Below are 18,549 nucleotides of genomic sequence, written 5' to 3' on the forward strand. Positions count from 1 at the left end.
ACAAGTAGGAATTATCCAAGTCCGAGCAGTGGGAATGTAAAGGGCAACACAAGCAGAGTAAACAGAGAAATAAGCAAATAAGTGAAGATGTAGGTTCTCTCTGGTAGGCCTTGAGAAAGGTACCTACTAAAATGTATCTGTCAAGTACCAATCGAGATTCTATTCATGTAATTGCAATTAATTTTGTCTTTAAAACATTTTTAATAGGTTAATATTCCTGAATTGGTGATGGACAGGGGAGCCTGGCATGCTGCAGTCCATGGGGTCACAAAGAGTCAGACATGATTAAGCGACTGAACTGAATGTTCCTGGGGGTGGTTATGGGAGAGATATTAGTCATCCATATCTTAGTGTCGGTTTAATTAGTTTGCTGCCCTAACACTTGGTCTTTTTTCTCCTCTATAACACTTGGTCTTGATCAGGGGTCAGCTAACTTTCTTGAAAAGAGCCAGATGGCAAATATTTTTTGCTTTTCAACCCATACAGTTGCTTTTGTCACTACTCAACAATATAGTTGAATCATGAGAGTGGTCATAGGCAATATGTGACCAATATGGACACATATTTTTAATTGAAGGATAATTGCTTTACAGAATTTTGTTGATTTCTGCCAAACATCAACATGAATCAGCCATAGGTATACATATGTCACTTTCCTTTTGAATCTCCCTCCCCACCCTCATCTCTCTAGGCTGTTACAGAGCCCCCATGGTTTTGTTCTAACAGAACTGGGAACAAATAGATTAACCAAGACCAGGAACTTTTCTAATATCTCTCAGTTCAGTTCAGTTCAGTTCAGTTGCTCAGTCGTGTCCGACTCTTTGCGACCGGATGAATTGCAGCATGCCAGGCCTCCCTGTCCATTACCAAATCCCGGAGTTCACTCAGACTCGGGTCCATCGAGTCAGTGATGCCATCCAACCATCTCATCCTCATCCCTTCTTTTCCTGGCCCCAATCCCTCCCAGAATCAAAGTGTTTTCCAATGAGTCAACTCTCCGCATGAGGTGGCCAAAGTATTGGAGTTTCAGCTTTAGCATCATTCCTTCCAAAGAAATCCCAGGGTAGATCTCCTTCAGAATGGACTGGTTGGATCTCCTTGCAGTCCAAGGGACTCTCAAGAGTCTTCTCCAACACCACAGTTCAAACGCATCCATTCTTCAGCGCTCAGCCTTCTTCACAGTCCAACTCTCACATCCATACATGACTACTGGAAAAACCATAGCCTTGACTAGACAGACCTTACTCAGTAACAGAGCTGTGAGTTAAACCAAGGGCGTAGGAGTCCAAAAATAGTGCCCTGCCTAGCCATGGTGACCCCAACAACAAACTTTTAACTTTGAATATCTGCCTGAACAGACAACCCCGTCCCCTTTCTCTCAAATGGTCACCCTTCAGAAGCCATATAAGAAGTTCTACTAACTTTAGAAAATGATGCTGAATAGAGGAGGGAAACCTCTCCCATCCCTCCTTGATTCACTCCCAACTTTGGAGAGGCATGAGGTAGGAATCCTATTCAACTAGGTGGCTTCTCTTGTTCCATGGGTATGCCCCCATCTCAAGTTTATATTGTCAAGTATTAGACCTCCTCCCCTCCTCGCTGGCTTGGCCTATGCACAGCAAACAAATGTGCACAGAAGTAATTTTGGCTATGTGCAGATTACATGAGAATATTCCATTCTAATTCTGAATTTATCTCCATCCCGCCAAATATCCCTTCCCAAATACAGTAAATCATAGTTGGGGTTTAAGCCTAAACATAAAAGTCTATTTAATATATTACATAGCTGAAATACAGCACTATTTCACTACTAAAGTTCTGTTATGTTTAGTAAATGTGTGGGTCTTGGGCCATGAAACACTGTGAAAAGAATAAAAATACTGAAGAACTAGGAATCCCAAGCCTTTTGAGAGGGGGGAAAAAGAATAAAATTGGCTACCTTTAATATATTACTTCTCTAATGCTTTATCCTCATTTGAATTTGAGAAAATCTTATAAGGATTCTAGGGGACTTGTTCATGCCAATTTATCTCTATGAATTCCTTTTTTGTGCACTTCACATGTCAGAGACACACACAATAATGCCACCATTACTTGCCAATTGCATGAACTTTGATCTCAAATGGGTCATGAGTCAGTTTCAAACAAAGCACTAAATGTGAAATAATAAGCAACTTCCATGCCTATGATATTACGAGATTTTATTTTTCACATAGTGCACACAATGGCATATTTTCTGTCTTAATTTTTCAGTTAATGACTATAACACAGATATTGCTCAAAGCCAGCAAAAGTCTAACAATTTTGTTGAAGACAAACTTCTCAGCATTATACAATTCAGTCTAATATATCTTATTTCCTAATAGCTCAATGGACATTTCATTGTTCATTGATATTAGAGGATTTAATAAGAGAAAGCTCATTGACAAACTTGCCTTATAATAAAAAATTTAAACATTCAGTTACAAAACTGGTCACTATTAAAACAAGGTTTGACAAAGTTGCTGTTGAAGCTGCAGATACAGATGTGAAAAGTAATAATAATTTTAGAAGCCTTACCTCAGTCAAATTCTCTGTCATTTATATAATCATACAGGAAGTATTACATATCACATGTTACATTAAAATGTGAGATAAAGTCTTTACAACAAGACCAATGATGTAGCTTCAGTATTAAGATATGTAAATGAACCTGAACACCTAACTAAAGGTGCTCAAATCCAGCTAACTTTGGAAATATTTGAGGGGCACAGATGGTATGACCATAGCATTAGATTTGCGGATCATAACTAGCTATCTATAACAAATACCCAGTCCTTTTGCATGAACTTCTAGCCTTGTGGTTCTGATTATTCTAGAGTACTTGTGAGGTTTTTTGTTTGTTTTGATGTGAACCCACAAACATAAAAATCCAATAACATACTGCTAACACAATTTAATAAGCCTACTAACTATAAATGTACATTTAAAAGAAATGGTAGCTGTGATTATTTTTGAAATATTATCTTAATAATTTATGAATATATATGAACGTATATATATATACGACAGTTTGGGCAAACTGAAGCTTTTAAAATTATTACCATTATTATTATTTCACACGGAAATGAGCAGCAAATGTATGCAACCATATCTTATAGCGATGTATTTTGTAACTCTTAGATTTCTCAATTATAAGATAGATTTTGTTAATGGCTTTGCTCATATGAAGTTTTTTTAAAAAAAAAAAAAAGACTCACAAAATTTTTAATGAGACATTGTTTGTCCTTTCTGGGAAAAGCTCCTAGTGGTTTCACCAAACTACTGCCTGAAGGTGGGTTTACAAGTTTTAAAATTCACCCATAGATATTTATTCTGCTGCTGCTGCTGCTGCTGCTAAGTCACTTCAGTCATGTCCAATTCTGTGCGACCCCATAGACAGCAGCCCACCAGGCTCCTCTGTCTCTGGGATTCTCCAGGCAAGAATATTGGAGTGGCCTGCCATTTCCTTCCCCAATGCATGCATGCCTGCTAAGTTGCTTCAGTCGTGTCCGACTCTGTGAGAGATATTTATTCTAGGTGGTCTTTATCTGAAATGTTCTTGTAATACTAATGATGACAAAAATCTCCTTCTACTTTATAAGAGTCTATAAACTTAAGGTACACACAATAATGTAAACCACTAGCTGATTGTCTATTCAGTAATGGTAGAATTCAAGTCAAAGGTATTAAACAACTTATACTTTTTTTTTTTTTCTGTGCAGTGTGATTAATTTTAAATCTTTGGCGTGTCACAGGCTGAAAGCTGCCAAAAGACTACATTTTATGTTCTTTTGTGTAGCTCTCAGACATTATGCTAACATTGTTTTAGTCGCTAAGTCGTGTCTGACTCTTTGTGACCCCATGGACTGTAGCCTGCCAGGCTCCTCTGTCTGTGGGATTTCCCAGGTGAGGAATACTGGAGTGAGTTGCCATTTCTTTTCCAGGGGATCTTCCTGACCCAGGGATCAAACTTGTGTCTCCTGCTTGGCAAGTGGATTTTTTACCAACGGGAAAGCCCATATACTGAAATACTCTCAGAGTTAAAATCCCCCATGTTTTTGACTGACTACAATGTGTTATACATAGCATAATGGTTGATTTCCTAATTCTCCTTTACTTTCATGAGAATATAGTCTAGCAACCCAATTTTATTTTGCAGAAGCTCCTCCAGCGAATGAGCCACGGTTCTTTCAAGAGCCATTTAAAGTGCCTGAGAGAAGATTTTCTCCAAGAATGGGCAGTTCAGAGGCTTCACATGACATGAGGTAATAAAAGCTTCCTGGTCAGAAAGCCCAGGGACCGGACACCCCACAGTGAAGACACCATGTGCCCTTCTATTTAAGAGATCTACACTAACCTGGGTGGACAAGCTGATCGAAACACAGGGTGGCAGAGGCTGGTGTGTTACTGGGATCAAACAGCTCAGCTTGCTGATATTAAAGCCCTAAACTCATGTGTCAACAAGCAGCACTTTCTGGGAACTCAGTGATGGGTTTCCCCACAACTCTTCTCCTTGCCTCTGTTAATCATTGAACCCTCTTTTTCTGAATTTCAGAATGACCACGGCTTTAACTCTGGGGTATCCTGATAAAGGTTATCAATGGCCTGCCCTGGGATTTCCAGGTCAAAGGAAAAGAAAAAACAGGGGAAAATGACAATGACTGCCAACTTAAGAGAGGCCAATGACAAGTTGAAAAATAATATTGACCTCAAAGTGACCTCCAAGACATCTGTGTTTCCTGCTAATAGATAAATGGAACCTATACTAAGATGTAACATCTAAAGATAGGATGGAAGTTCTTTTACCATCACATTTTGAGTTTTGCTAACATTTGGCATATATGGCTAACAACTGTTGATTGCAACAACTGTTCCCCTGATCTCTATATAAAGCAACTGGTTCACTGAGGTTTAAAGTGAGTACGTTTGAAAGATTCTTTAAGAAAGGAAATTATATGTAAATCCTCAAAGATTCTGAAAGCCCTGGCTTAGTAATTACACCCACCACTACTTACTATTGATAAAACTGGGCCTGATCTTGTTGTCTTGGAGGTATTTATTTTGTTATAGTCATTTTAGGCATCTGATGGTTAGTGTTCTTTGGAGAGCTTGAAGCCAAAATGATGTGTGTGTGTGTGTTTCTTCTTTTCCTTAGGCAAATTAGATACAAATAAGGAAACTTGAGGGCTTCCCTTGTGGCTCAGCTGGTAAAGAAACCCCCTGCAATGTGAGAGACCTGAGTTCAATCCCTGGAGAAGGGAAAAGCTACCCACTCCAGTATTCTGGCCTGAGAATTCCATAAACCACATAGTCCATGGGTTTGCAAACAGTCGGATAAGACTAAGTGACTTTTGCTTCACTTCAAGGAAATGAAGTTAGGGAAGAAGAAAAGCACATTTTAAAGAGTCAGTGATCAGAATAATTTTCCTAATTACCATAGCAGATGAAATTTTAAGACCTCATATGAGACCAGAAAGAGAAAGGGAAAGATACACCAAACTAAATGCAGAGTTCCAAAAAAAAAACAAGGAGAGATAAGAAAGCCTTCTTGTGTGAACACTGAAAAGAAATAGAGAAAAGCAACAGAATGGGAAAGACTAGAGGTCTCTTTGAGAAAACTAAGAGATACCATGGGAACATTTAATGCAAAGATGCGTACAATAAAGGACAAAAATGGTAAGGAACTAACAGAAGCAGAAGAGATTAAGAAGAGATGGCAAGAATACACAGAAGAGCTATACAAAGCAGGTCTTAATGACCCAGATAACCATGGTGCTGTGAGTCACTCACCTAGAGCCAGACATCAGGGAGTGTGAAGTAAAGTGGGAATTAGGACGTATTATGACACACAAAGCTAGTGGAGTTGATTAAATTCCAGCTGAGCTATTTCAAATCCTAAAAGGTGATGCTGTTAAAGTGCTGCACTCAATATGCCAGCAAATTTGGAAAACTTAGCAATGGCCACAGGACTGGAAAAGGTCAGTTTTCATTCCAATCCCAAAGAAAGACAATGCCAAAGAATGGTCAAAATACCAAACAATTGCACTCATTTCAGAAGCTAACATAATGATACTCAAAATCCTTCAACTTAGGTTGCAACAGTACGTGAAGTAAGAACTTCCAGATGTACAAGCTGGATTTAGAAGAGGAAGAAGAACCAGAGATTAAATTGTGGACATCCATTGTAGCATAGAAAAAGCAAGAGAATTCCAGAAAAATATCTACTTCTGCTTCTTTGACTACACTAAAGCCTTTGACTGTGTCAATCACAACAAACTATGGAAACTTCTTAAAGATAGGAATACCAGAACACCTCACCTGACTCCTGAGAAACCTGTATACAGATCAAGAAGCAACAGTTAGAACCAGACATGGAACAAAGGACTGGTTCCAAATTGGGTAAGGAGGTACATCAGGGCTGTATATAGTCACCCTGCTCCTTTAACTTATATATGGAGTACATCATGCGAAATGTCTGGCTGGTTGAAGTACAAACAGGAATCAAGACTGCTGCAAGAAATACAGATACACAGATGATACCACCCTAATGGCAAAAAGTAAAGAGGAACTAAGGAGCCTCTTGATGAATATGAAAGAGGAGAGTGAAGAAGTTAGCTTAAAACTCAACATTCAAAAAACTAAGATCATGGCATCTGGTCCCACAACTCCATGGCAAATAGATGGGGAAAAGAATGGAAATAGTGACAGATTTCATGTTCTTGGGCTCCAAAATCACTACAGATGGCAACTGCAGCTATCAGTATAAAAGATTTTTACTCCTTGGAAGAAAAGATATGGCAATCCTAGACAGCATATTAAAAAGCAGAGACATCACTTTGACAACAAAGTTCCATCTAGCCAAAGCTATGGTTTTTCCAGTAGTCATGTATGGATGTGAGAGTTGGACCATAAAGCTGAGCACTGAAGAATTGATGCTTTTGAACTGTGGTGTTGGAGAAGACTCTTGAGAGTCCCTTGGACTGCAAGGAATTCACACCAGTCAATCCTAAAGGAGATAAGCCCTGGGTGTTCATTGGAAGGACTGATGCTGAAGCTGAAACTCCGATACTTTGGCCACCTCATGCAAAGAGCTGATTCATTGGAAAATACCCTGATGCTGGTAAAGTTCAAGGGCAGGAGGAGAAGGGGCAACAAGAGGATGAGATGGTTGGATGGCATCACTGACTCAATGACATGAGTTTGCACAAACCCCAGGAGATAGTGAAGGACAGGGAAACCTGGTGTGCTGCAGCCCATGGGGTCCCAAAGAATTGGACACAACTTAGCAACTAAACAGCAACATGAGAGCAGATGATGTTAAATCAGTATGCTATTTTTGTAGTCAAGTGTTGCTATGTTGTTTGATTTAATTCTAAATTAAACATATGTATTTAATATATTTTAAAAAATATATATATATATATGATGAAATTCAGAAATGGAGAAAGCCTTTAGGTCACGTTTCACCATGTACCAGGAAAACTGTATATGTTCACCCAAATTCCAATGAGCAGTCCATGGCTGCTATATTTTATTTTTTAAGTTGCTTATTATTGAATGTTAAGCTATTAAACAAAGGTCTGGGAAATAAAAACACAGTAAGTTTTCAGTAGACAACTTAGCAATCCAACAGTCTAATTTAACTAACATTGGTACTATATTGTCAGGCCATAATTTTATATTTTCATAAAATGCTATTACTGAGAAAATACCTGCAGACAAAAGCACTCATTTTATTTAATCCTCAAACTAAACCCATGAGGTTGGTATTACCATTCCACTCTCTAGATGCAGATGATGAGCTCAGTGAGTTTAAGAGCACTCAATAGAGATTCATTCATTTCTACAATTATCAGTTGACTGCCTACAGTGTGCCAAGCATAGCTAGTAAATAAGCTTGGACCCAAATCTAATAACTAAATTTTTGTCAGAAACATGGTTTCAGAATCTTCCCCAATATAGAAAAGCAGGTAGAGGTTTCTAGTCTATTCAAGTTGCCATCTCAGCATTGTGCCAATCCACTACTGACAGTCTGACAGCTAGAGAGCAGAGGCTTCTTTATCTAATGCCTGAAGTACTAATCATAGACAAAAACTGTGAGACTGAGATGAGGACTAATTACCCCCTTCCCACTGCATGCCCTCTCTGGACTTACTCTCTGCTCTGCCTGTGTGCCTGTGTTTCACCTTTTCTACTTCAGTTAACTCTTCTTTGAAAAGCAATCTGAAATAAAGGAGTTTCTTTAAGAAAAAAAAAAAGGGATAAAAGATAAACCCATTTTTTTTTAATTCAGAAAGCAAAATATATATGGTTTTAAAACAGATTAAACCACTGATATGGATGGGTTATGGGAATTGTGGGAGAAATCTGTGTAACCTTATAGAAATAAAATTGAAAACTGTGGGGGAAGTGGTAATTTTCCATCAAAATAAAAATGACCAAAGTTAGCCCAGAAAAAGAATGAAAAACTAAACAGACCAATAATCATAAAAAAATAACTAAAGATATATCTTTAAGAAGTTACAGACCCTGGTAGCTATGCAGATATAATCTTAAAAAATTGATTCGTGTCACTTAATGTACTCTAGCTCATGGAAAAATGCATTAATCTCCATTTATGCCTTATTAACAAAATGCCTTAACAAATGCCTTATTAACAAAACCCAATAAATAGTAAAAGAAACTTTTAAATCAGTTTTTCTTATGAACATGGATGCAAAATTCCAAGTAAAATATTATTAATCTAATCTAGCATTAAATGAACAGGGCAGTAATTTGAGTTTATTCTAGGTATACAAGTATAGTTCAGTACTAAACAACCTTTCAAGATAATTCAGTATAAAAAAGAATATTGTTACAGCTATAACAATAGTCTACTAAAACAAGATTTATCAAAATTCACCATCCATTCCTAATTTTATAAGCCTCCAAAAAGAAAATAATAGAAATATGACAGAGACTGTCACAAACCAAGAGCCAACATCAAACTAAACAGTAAAATGCTATAGCCATTTCTATTAAAATCAAGAACAATGCATGATGTTCACATCAACGTTATTATTTGGCATCATTTTACAGCCAATGTATTAATATGCAAAAATAATTCATATAAAGTTTAGAAAATTTAAAAATTATTCTTTCTTGAAGGATGTGATTATAGACATAGAAGCTCTAAATCAGTTTACTAAGTTAGTAGTATAAAAAATAATAGTTCTGAGGTAATATAAAATGTACTTAGTTTCTCTTTATAGTGCCAATAACCTAGAATAATATAGCATAAAATAACAGGTATAGAAATATCATTCATGAGAGAAATAATTATGACAAGATATACATGAAGAAAAATATAAAATTGTACTAAAGAACATAAATCTAAACTTGAACAAACTGAATGATATACCCTGATCCTGAATGAGGAGTTTTAGCATCATAAAACATAATATTTCCAAAATTAATATATAAATATAATTGAATTAAATATTCACATATAGGTATTTCAGAGCTGAGCAACATTTTAAAGATAAAATGAAAGCATCCAAGAATAGCCAAGAAGACTCTGAAAAAAGAGAATTGTGATATGGGACTTGCCTTGTCAAATATTAAATGGACTATAATGCTACTGTAATAAAATAGTAAAAGAAAAACTATCAAGTATAGATAAATGACAAGAGTAGCATTCCATTCATCAAAGAAAGTAGAGCTTACTTAATTTATAGTGTAAATATAGTGGATAGTCATCTAGGAAAAAAATTCAAACAGTTCTCTACCATTCTGTATGTATAGAAATAAATTTTTATTTATTTATCACCAATTAGAGAAATGCAAATAAAAACTACAGTGAGGTATCACTTCACACCAGTCATAATGGCCATCATCAAAAAAGTCTATAAATAATAAATGCTGGAGAAGGTGTGCAGAAAATGGAACCCTACATTGTTGGTAGGAATGTAAAGTGGTGCAACCATTATGGAGAACAGTATGGAAGCTCCTTAAAAAAATAATCATAGAACTGCCATATGATACAGCAATCCCACTCTTGAGCATACAGAGTTGGGTTTTTTCTAAGAGTTGAACAAGAGATGAAACATTTTACCAGAGAGAGAAAACCATAATTTGAAAAGATACATGCACCCCAATGTTCACTGCAGCACTATTTACAATAGCCAGAATATAGAAGCAACATAAACGTCCAACAACAGATGAATGGATAAAGAAGACGTGGTATATATACATGCATACTGTATGCTCAGTTGCTCAGTTGTGTCTGACTCTTTGTGACCCCATGGTCTGAAGCCTGCCAGGTTCCTTTGTCCATGGGATGTTTTGAGGCAAGAATACAAGAGTGAGTTGCCATTTCCTACTCCAGGGGATCTTCCTGACCCAAGGATTGAACTCAAGATGCCTGCATCTCCAGCACTGGCAGGTGGATTCTTTACCACTGTGCCACCTAGGAAGCCACTATACACATATATATATATATATATACACACACACACATATACATACATATATACACATACATACACAATGAAATACTACTCAGCCATAGAAAGTATGAAATAATACCATTTGCAGCAACATGGATAGACCTAGAGATTATCATACTAAATGAAGTAAGCCAGACAAAGACAAATATAGAAATGAATTTACATACAAAACAGAAACAGAAATAGATCCATGAACATAGAAAACAAACACAGTTACCAAAGAGGAAGGTGGGTGAGAGATATTAGGAGTTTGGGGTTAACATATACACACTACTATATATAAAACAGATAACCAACAAGGATCTACTGTATAACACAGAAAACTATACTCAATATTTTGTAAAAACCTACAAAGGAAAAGAATTTGAAAAATATATACATATATGTGTAACTAAATCACTTTGTTGTACATCTGAAATGAATACAACATTGTAAAATAACTCTATATCAATAAAAAATTTATAAAAAGAAAAAAAATCCCATGAAAATATAAGACTACTGTATAAGGATGCTTATACAACATCATAGTTGCAATTAGTTATGGAATATCCATTCAAAGTAATATTGTTACTTAGCTGTTAAAAAAATAAGATTTATATCTGTTACATTTTAGGGATGTCCATGTAATGTTATATGAGAAGACAACTGCCAAATAACATGTAGATCATCTTCTTAAGAATCAGACACTACAAGATATTTGCTTTTATCTAGGCATTGAGAAAGATTGTTTATATCAGTTTTCCCTGGGAATGAAATAAAAGAAGTGAATACAAAAGAAAATTATCTTTTATTATTTTAAATATATGAATTGTTCCACTTGAAAAAATTTAATTGGAAATTAAATATATATGCAGAGAAAATTTCTGGAAGATATCCAAAAGTGAAATTTGAGTATGGGTGTCAAGGCTGTATATTGTCACCCTACTTATTTAACTTCTATGCAGAGTACATCATGACAAATGCTGGACTGGAAGAAACACAAGCTGGAATCAAGATTGCCGGGAGAAATATCAATAACCTCAGATATGCAGATGACACCACTCTTATGGCAGAAAGTGAAGAGGAGCTAAAAAGCCTCTTGATGAAAGTGAAAGAGGAGAGCGAAAAAGTTGGCTTAAAGTTCAACATTCAGAAAACGAAGATCATGGCATCCGGTCCCATCACTTCATGGGAAATAGATGGGGAAACAGTAGAAACAGTGTCAGGCTTTATTTCTAGGGGCTCCAAAATCACTGCAGATGGTGACTGCAGCCATGAAATTAAAAGACGCTTACTCCTTGGAAGAAAAGTTATGACCAACCTAGATAGTATATTCAAAAGCAGAGACATTACTTTGCTGACTAAGGTCTGTCTAGTCAAGGCTATGGTTTTTCCTGTGGTCATGTATGGATGTGAGATTTGGACTGTGAAGAAGGCTGAGCGCCGAAGAATTGATGCTTTTGAACTGTGGTGTTGGAGAAGACTCTTGAGAGTCCCTTGGACTGCAAGGAGATCTAACTAGTCCATTCTAAAGGAGATCAACCCTGGGATTTCTTTGGAAGGAATGATGCTGAAGCTGAAGCTCCAGTACTTTGGCCACCTCATGCAGAGAGCTGACTCATTGGAAAGGACTCTGATGCTGGGAGAGATTGGGGGCAGGAGGAGAAAGGGACGACAGAGGATGAGATGGCTGGATGGCATCACTGACTCGATGGATGTGAGTCTGAGTGAACTCCGGGAGATGGTGATGGACAGGGAGGCCTGGCGTGCTGCGATTAAGGGGGTTGCAAAGAGTCGGACACGACTGAGCATCTGAACTGAACTGAAGGAAAAGAAACTTTTCTCTTTGAACCCTTTTGTACTGTTTGAATTTGTTCTTTGAACAAGGAACGTGTATTCATTTTTTAAAATCTGATAAACTAATTCCAGTGAATGAAAGTAACTTAATGTAACCCGGGAATATTTAAATTTAATCCCATTGATCCAGTGGTTAGGACTCCATGCTTTCACTGCCAAGGGCCCAGGTTTGATCCCTAGTCATGGAACGAAGATTCCGCAAGCCACACAATGCAGCCAAAAATTTTTTTTTTTAATTTTTTAAATGGATGACTCATAGCATTTTATCTCGGAAGGATAAGTATTTCAAATAGATCATCAGGGCCAATATGAGAAGAACTCATCAAAACATACCATACAGACTCATTAACATTAACATGGTCCACCTACTCACAACTCTTTTTAAATATTCTTGAACTTAAAAGCTTTGCTGTCAGGATTCCAAGGAATCCAGGAGGGGCATGCTTAGAATAATAATCCATGAAATGTGAAGCAAAGAGGTTGGCAAACACATTAAATACATCCATTAATATGATTCATGTCACCCACCACTTCATTTTTCTATCAGGCCAATTCACAGATTGGAAAGAACCAGAAATCCCTATGTATCAAAATTATTTTTTGTTTACACATCTCAAGGAAACCTAAAATTGGTGATTGCATTTTACAAGGACACTGAAAAGCCATTTGCAGCTATGTAACTTTATATGACCAGCAGATGGTAGATATTGATCACATAGAGAATAGATGGCAATACTAAGGGAATAAATATTCTGCTGTTATTCCTGGGGAAGTCCAACAGGCAGAAATTACAATAACTAATAAGTGAAGAAATCAACTATTTTTATAAGTCATGCTATAATATCTGAACTGGTTAGATGTGAGAAACAGAAAGAAGCACTTAAAAGTTATCTATTACTTAGAAGTCTTCAAGTTCAATTTTCCTCTTTACATTGTCTTAATAAATTATACATCAAATAAATACCATTGAAGAAAAAAAATAAGTAAAATCAGAGTTGAATGTCAAGTTGAGTAGAGAATTTTAATTGGAGAATAATGGTCCTTGTGGATATGGATGGTGCTTTTAAGTAAAGTTATCTCTTCCTTTCTCTCTCTCATCTCAGACCTCAGTACAAAGTGATAACTGCTTTAAAAGCAAAATACTTCTTGATACACTGATAGGTTTATTTCTCCCCCCGCAAGGACTATAAGTAGCAAATTTCAACACCTGCTGAATCGCTATTTCACATCTCACTTAACAAACTCTAAAAGGCAGCTAAAAATCTCTTACAGGATATTCATTTATCTCAGTTAAAAATGTTTAAGGTTGAATCTGGCCCAGAAAATGGAGCAGAAAGATCAGGAAAGGGAAATTATATAACTGTCATCACAAATAATACTCTGTTTTTTTGGACTCGAAACATAGCATTTTTACCACGAATGTGTATATTTCTCTTTCAAGAAAAATTAAGAAATCATCAAAAAATTAGAAATCTAATTAGAATATAAACAAACATTGCACTTCCTAAATGTAATCACTGTGAAAGTGTTAAAAAATTAGAACAGAATACTACATAAGGATTTTTTACAGAAATGGAATAAACATCTGCAACATTGATACAATGGACAGAAGATAACTCTGGTTAATTATATTATATTCCTACTCCTGAGAAAATATTGCACAGTCCAGGAAATGATTTCTGAGATCCTTCCTGTATGTGGTAATATGTCCCAGTGAGGCTTATTGTCTATTAATGCCCCCTACTTTCACACAGTCTAAAAGTGGAGAAGCATTTTTACTGATTTTTATGTACCACACCTTCAGTTCCAAGAAGATTTAAGAACGTTTTAAAAGACACATAAAGTGCAACAAAACCTCATAAATTAAAAGAGCAAAGCAGAAAGGAAAATATGGGTGGGAGCATGAATGGAATCAGAAATAAGGCCAAAGGAAACATTATGAAACCTGTCTTGCTATTCATGTGCCACAGATCTAGTGCTAAGTTCTCTAGTAGTGACTGAGAAAAGGAAGACATCAAACTTAGTGCATGCTTTAAAAGGGAAAAGTCCTAATGAACCTTCAGCATTGGCTTAAATTATTTTATTTGTAACAGTAGTAAAAATACAGTAGTAGTTACAGTAGATCTAACTCAGTGTGCTTACTATAATTTCAGGTACAAGTCTGAATTCATTACATACATTAAATCATTTAATTCTCATAAAATCTAATAAAGTGAATAATACTATAACCCCTTATTTACAGATAAGGAAACAAGAACAAAGAAGTTTTAAATCTTGTCCAAAATCATGCATCTAGCTAGGGATAAACTGAGATGTTACTCAATGTGTACTCAGATAAACAAGGTAAAAATGCTTATTCATCTATATGAAAGAAATTTTGATTAGATATAAACAAATCTACAAAAACAACCTAGCTAACAACTTTAATTTTATACAGCAAATGGCATTTTTTTTTTCAATCTGAATCCTGCTTGCAACATTAATACAGAATTGAGTGCTAAGATGGAAGTTCATTTACGTTTGGCATGCTACAAATTGATGACTCAATTCTCCCTCCATTTTTCTCGAATTAGACTACTGAGAAACCTATTTCATGTGGTCTGTTGTGATACTGTTTGGCTTTCCTTTGGTAAAAAAGACATCCTCAATGTATCAAGCTCACCAACATCCTTTTCTCATTCCTGGCAACAATTCAAGAATTACAACTTGGCATCAACTCTGTTGGAAGCAGGAACAGGAACTCAGGCAGTGACGCTGTGGGGCAGTTTTCAATTATAATATACAAATGATCCAAAAATGCTTATGTTAATTCATTTTCTAGAATGCCATTCAAATAAAAACACAAAACTCAAGTATTCTTGTGAATAACTCTCAAGTCCCCTCTTTTGGGAAACACCATTTTTGTAGAAACATATTTGACCATGTTTTTAACTTCCTGGAGAAAGAAACAGCAACCCACTCCAGCACTCTTGCTTGGAGAATCCCACGGATGGAGGAGCCTGGTAGGCTACAGTCCATGGGGTCGTGAAGAGTCAGACACGACTGAGCGACTTCACTTTCACTAACTTAACTTTTTTAAAAACAAACTGTTCAGATATTAGTAATTTTCATACTAGAAGAGTTATTTCTCATGGGAGGAGGCAACATAAAGAGGGCAGTATGGAATTAAAATAATAATGCTTTTGACACTTCTCTTTAAAAAAGAAGACAAAGATCTTGAAGTGATAGAGATGCCATCACAATAATGGGGAACTCAATAAAAATAACCAAAAATAATCATTTGTTGCCAGTGGAATACAGACCCACAGGGTTCAACATCAAGGAGTTCTTACATAGAAAGCTAAAAAGGCCAATAAGAAATTGAACCTGAAAAACCACTATCTTATTTCTATTCACAGATGGGCTGAGAGAGTATGTTTTGGAAGAGTGCCATCCAAGAATGCACCTTTATATAATGTTCTTAAGCTTAGAGATTGACAAAACCTTAAAGATTTATTATTATTTCCTTTGTTTCCATTTTCAGTACTGTTAACAGGATGTTTGCAAACTGACTTAAACAGTTTTAAAATGTATTATCTCACATAATACTTAAAGTGCAGTTTTGGTTGGGCTTGAGGGTTAACTGATTTAGCAGCTCAATATCCAGGCCCCTTATTCTTTCCATCTTACTGCTTTGCCTTCCATAGTGTTGTAACAGGTTAGCTCAGTGATCGGAGCATGGATGCCAGTAGTAATAAGGGTACATGATTCCTCATTTATATCCAGTTGACAGCAAATGAGAGTTTCTCCCTCAATTATGCTTTCAGTCTGATTTGGCTCAGCATAGTTTCCATTACCAAAAGAATGCCACAAGGTGATTACTTAAGCCAGGTTGCTTAACCAAATTAAGTAAGAGACATTATATAATCATAATTGTTTTAGACTAACTAAACCCCATCTAGGGGCTGGGTTAGGGTCACAGTCCCTTAAGCCACATTCAGTTCAGTTCAGTTCAGTCGCTCAGTTGTGTCCAACTCTTTGTGACCCCATGGACTGCAGCACACCAGGCTTCCCTTTCCTTCACCATCTCCCAAAACTTGCTCAATTCATGTCCATCGAAGTCAGTGATACCACCCAACCTTATCACATCCTCTGTCATCCCCTTCTTCTCCTGCGTTCAATCTTTCCCAGCATCAGGGTCTTTCCCAATGAGCCAGTTCCTTGCATCAGCTGGCCAGAGTACTGGAGCTTCAGCTTCAGCATCAGTCCTTCCAATGAATATTCAGGACTGATTTACTTTATGATTGACTGGTTTGATATCCTTGCTATCCAATGGCTCTCAATAGTGTTCTCCAAAACCACAGTTTAAAAGTATCAATTCTTCGGCTCTCAGCTTTCTTTATGTTCCAACTCTCATATCTGTACATGACTCCTAGAAAAACCATAGCTTTGACTAGACAGACCTTTGTCAGCAAAGTAATGTCTCAGCTTTTTAATATGTTCTCTAGGTTGATCATATCTTTTCTTCCAAGAAGCAAGCATCTTATAATTTCATGGCTGCAGTCATCATCTGCAGTGATTTTGGAGCCCAAGAAAATAAACGCTCTCACTGCTTCCATTGTTTCCCTATCTATTTGCCATGAAGTGATGAGACCAGATGCCATGATCTTAGTTTTCTGAATGTTGAGTTTTAAGCCAGCTTCTTCACTCCCCTCTTTCACTTTCATCGAGAATCTTTTTAGTTCCTCTTCTCTTTCTGCCATAAGGGTGGTGTCATTTGCATAGGTGAAGTTATTGATATTTCTACTGGCAATCTTGATTCCAGCTTGTGTTTCATCCAGGCAAACATTTCACATGATGTACTCTGCATATAAGTTAAATAAGCAGGGTGAAAATATACAGCCTTGACATACTCCTTTCCCAAATTGGAACCAGTCTGTTGTTTCATGTCTGGTTCTAATTGTTGCTTCTTGACCTGCATACAGATTTCTCAGGAGGAAGGAAACGTGGTCTGGCATTCCCATCTCTTGAAGAATTTTCCACAGTTTGTTCTGATCCACATAGTCAGTGGCTCTGGTGTAGTCAATAAAGCAGAAATAGACATTTTTCTGGAATTTCTTGCTTTTTCTATGATGCAATGGATGTTGGCAATTTGATCTCTGGTTCCTCTGCCTTTTCTAAATCCAGCTTTAACATCTGGAAGCTCTTGGTTCACATACTGTTGGAGCCTAGCTTGGAGAAATTTGAGCATTACTTTGCTAGCGTGTGAGATGAGTGCTGGGTAGACAATCATTGACATACTAGCAATAAAACCTTTTCCTAAGAATGTCAAGGCAAAACATTTTGTACTATGTCCTGATATATATTGAATGAGCTACAGGGGGCAGTAGTAGCTCAGTTCTGAGTGAATTTCTTGTATGCTGTAGGGAAGGACACTTCTCAGGAGAGGCATTTTTCTTTAAGTCAAACACTTGCCATCAGTAAATCATAACTGGTATTTTCATCAATTAAAATCACAGCTGCTTGGAGTTGAATGGATACTAATAATGACTTTTTCCTTTTACCAATATCACCTCACAGACCTTTCTGCACCTCTGATTTTACTCACAGAAAACTGCTAGTAAGAATAGTTTATGCATTTGGTTAACATATTTTTCCCCTACCGTTTTCCTGCTATATGCTATAGAATTAGTGAACAGGCAAAAGAAATTTCTGTGTATTTATTCTATAGAAAGCAGCAAGATTAATGTTAAACGTTAAAAATGTTAGAAAGATAAGCTAACAAACACACCAAATCCTGACTGAATCAGGAAGCCCTCTTGGATGAGCTGGACTCTGAGTTGGAGGTGAATGAAAGAGTAAGATAGAGAGGGAAGGTTTTCCAGATAAGCAGGCTTCAGTGGACAAAGAAAGAAGACTGAGCAGGATGGTGACTGTTTGGGAAGATAGTAGTGGATGGGAGGATAAAACAAAGGGCCATGGGAATAGTTCACTGATAACTCAGGTCAGAACCTGAATCACTGGGTAATGAGAAACATAATGGAGCTTCCCTGGTAGCTCAGTTGGTAAAGAATCCGCCTGCAATGCAGGAGACCTGGGTTTGATTCTTGGGTCAGGAAGATCCCCTGGAGAAGGGATAGGCTACCCTCTCACGTTTAGAATCAAACCCCATACCTGCCACAGATGTTCAGAGGGCTCAAGCATACCTTGTGTGCACCAGGACCCA

The sequence above is a fragment of the Oryx dammah genome, unplaced genomic scaffold (assembly GCF_014754425.2).
Source record: "Oryx dammah isolate SB20612 unplaced genomic scaffold, SCBI_Odam_1.1 HiC_scaffold_18, whole genome shotgun sequence".
NCBI lineage: Eukaryota > Metazoa > Chordata > Mammalia > Artiodactyla > Bovidae > Oryx > Oryx dammah.